Below are 2,582 nucleotides of genomic sequence, written 5' to 3'. Positions count from 1 at the left end.
CCCCCCCCCCCCCCCCAACACTGGCACCAGCTCTCTGCAGTTAAGGGCGAAGGAGGGATCTGGTACTCCCCTCCCTCACCCATTCCTCCTCCCTGCTGCTCCTCCATCTCCACCCTGCAGAGGTGTGATCCGGCAGGGGCCGTGATGTCAGAGGCTCAGCTGATGTCACCGCCCCGGCCCTGTGACTTCACTTGCTTGCTTGGGCAGGAGGAGCTGTGAAGAGGCTGAGACTGAGAGGAGAAACTGCCCCCTTTCCTTTTTCTTCCCAGTTTCTCGCTTTCCCTTCCTCCCCGCCTCGGCGGGGGGTTGTTTTCCTGCCGGCCTGCATGCTGTGGGCTGTCAGGGGGTCTGGGGCAAGTGCCAGGGGAGGATGCAGCTGCAAAGGTAACGGCGTGCGCGGGGCCTCTCCCACGGTCGCGAAAGTTTGCTCTGGCGTGTGAGGCGTGCCCGCTGGGCGCTGCGGCGCGCCGCCCCAGGCTCCCCGGGGGCGTGCAGGGGCCATTGGGCCAGGACCAGGCCAGGCAGGGGCCTCCTAGGCGGCCTTCACTGCCTTGTCCCCATCAAAGGCCGCAGCTGCTCGAGTGGCGGCTGCAGCTTTGAAACTGCCATAAAGAGAGATGGAGGGAGGGGAGCGCGGGGGATGCTCAGAGCAGTGCCCAGGAGGGCGGCCGCGAGAGGAGGGGTGGCCGGGGCTGCTGGCCGAGTGCAGCCGCAGCAGCAGGGGCGTGAAGGGCAAGGCCCCGGGTCAGGATCTCAGGGGCCAGATCCTTGTTACTGTCTCTGTCCCCTCTGGTCCAGCCGCCCTCTGTGGCCGGGACCCCAGCAGTGAGGTGCAGAAAGCTTTAGGAGGGGGCAGAGGCTGACTCCCCCTATTATTTCCTGACATTCTTCCACCTCCAGCATGCCATTTGTCAGTGGTAATGCGGGACAAAGGAGGGGGCAGTGGGTGGTCTGCTGCGAGTTGGGCGATGGGCACAGAGCACAGGCCGAAGAGAAACGCCAACAATTAGGAGGCAGATCCAGAGCTTTGCTCATTCAGTCTATCGAGGGAGCCGTCATTTTGTGTTAGCGTGTGTGTCTGAGGTGGGAGGAGGCAGAGAGGGGAGAATGACAGGAGAAGGATTATGACATTGTGTTGTCTCTGTTTGTGGTAAATGCAAATTTGGCAGCAGTGGTTTCCTGGGAAAAGCAGAGGCAAGTGACCCAGGCCAAGGCCTTGGCCCAGACCCACCAAGGGAGCGGGTGGGCGGTGGTTTGGGATTTTATTTGTTCCTCCCTTTTCTCTGTCTGGTGTGTGCTTCTTCCATTTATTTTACAGTGAAGAGCTGGAGATAGACAGGCCGGCATGGCGGGAAGAATCCCCTCTTCCCTAGTTTTCCAGTCCCTCCTCATTCTCTATGAGGCTCAGGCGCCTCCTCTGCCTCCAAGTCTTGCCCCAGGTCATCTGTTTTTCCTCTTTGGTCCCCTGCCCCAGGTCAGGGTCACACTTGGTTCCTTCCTTACCCTGGGTGGCCTGAGGACTCTGAAGGCTGCTTCTGCCCACACCTGTTTTCCTGAAAGTGACTAGAGACAGCATCCGGCCAAGACCCCTCCATGCCTACCCCTGGCTTCAGTTCTGACCTGACCTGCCACAGTATGTTGGCCAAAAGTCCTGGGCCTTGACTTTCTTGCTAGACCTTGAGGACTGGAAGTGTGAGCCTTCCCTAGGGCAGGAGGCAGCCACAGCTCAAGGCTCTGGGCTGCCACAGAGTTCAGTAGGTGCAGTGGACACATGGGGAATCATTCTGCTGGAAGCCGGAATTCTCTCAGAGAATACGTGGAATGGGTTTTACCAGGGCTAGGCTGTGCTCAGGTTCCACTGGGGCCCAAGAGTTCTGGGCTGAGACTCTAAGCCAAGAATCCTTTATAGTGGAGGGTGAGGGAAAGAAGGCATAGTTTGCCATATTCTGGACCTCTTACTGTGCCCACTTTCTGCACTGCTTCCTCTAGAGTTGATCCCCCTCCTGGACCTGTTAAGTCCTCTGGGCTCAGTTTCTCCTCTAGGGATTGGGAGCTCCCCCTTAGAGCTCTGACCATACTGGTGGCCTGTCTTTTGTTAGTCTTTTGGGCACAGAGTCTTGAGCACAGGGACTTCTAGGGCAACCCTTGTAAATTCCTGACACCCAATCCAAAGCTGAGCATGAAGACTTGTGCCTGGAGCTCAAGGTGGCAGAGTAACTTGAAGATCCCTCATGAAGTGTGACCATGGAGATGAAACAGGCGGTCACCTCCCTGGCTTTTTGTTATTTTAACAAAAGCTCTAGGTGTTTGACCTTGAGCAAGCCTCAGAGCTGATGCTTTAAAAGGCAGTGGCCTAGGAGCAATGATCTCCTCCTGTAGACTTGTTACAGGGATTAAGGAGACTGTAGGTACAAACCAGGTGCACAGCTAATGGCAGTTGTGGCTATTAAGGGTGCCAGAGGCCGGGCAGTGGTGGTGCACGCCTTTAATCCCAGCACTTGGGAAGCAGAGGCAGGTGGATTTCTGAGTTCTGATTGAGGCCAGCCTGGTCTACAGAGTGAGTGAGTGCCAGGACAGCCAGG

The 2,582-nt window shown here is 57.5% G+C and overlaps 1 protein-coding gene across 3 annotated transcripts in view; it reads left to right on the top strand.

The window, feature by feature from the left end:
• Positions 1-2,582, top strand: part of Tcf20 (transcription factor 20) — a 179,685-nt gene that overhangs the window by 75,319 nt on the left and 101,784 nt on the right. Inside the window, exon 1 of one of the 3 annotated variants that reach the window (XM_031350590.1) lies at positions 271-384. The exons of the other annotated variants lie outside the window; for them this stretch is intronic. The gene's annotated coding sequence lies outside the window, so the exon portion shown is untranslated. Of the gene's footprint in view, positions 1-270; positions 385-2,582 lie in introns of those variants that run through there. 3 annotated transcript variants of the gene reach the window in all.

The sequence above is a fragment of the Mastomys coucha genome, unplaced genomic scaffold (assembly GCF_008632895.1).
Source record: "Mastomys coucha isolate ucsf_1 unplaced genomic scaffold, UCSF_Mcou_1 pScaffold11, whole genome shotgun sequence".
In the NCBI taxonomy this organism is placed as follows: Eukaryota; Metazoa; Chordata; class Mammalia; order Rodentia; family Muridae; genus Mastomys; species Mastomys coucha.
Note: the sequence above shows the minus strand (reverse complement) of the source record. Positions and strands in the feature narration are given on the sequence as shown.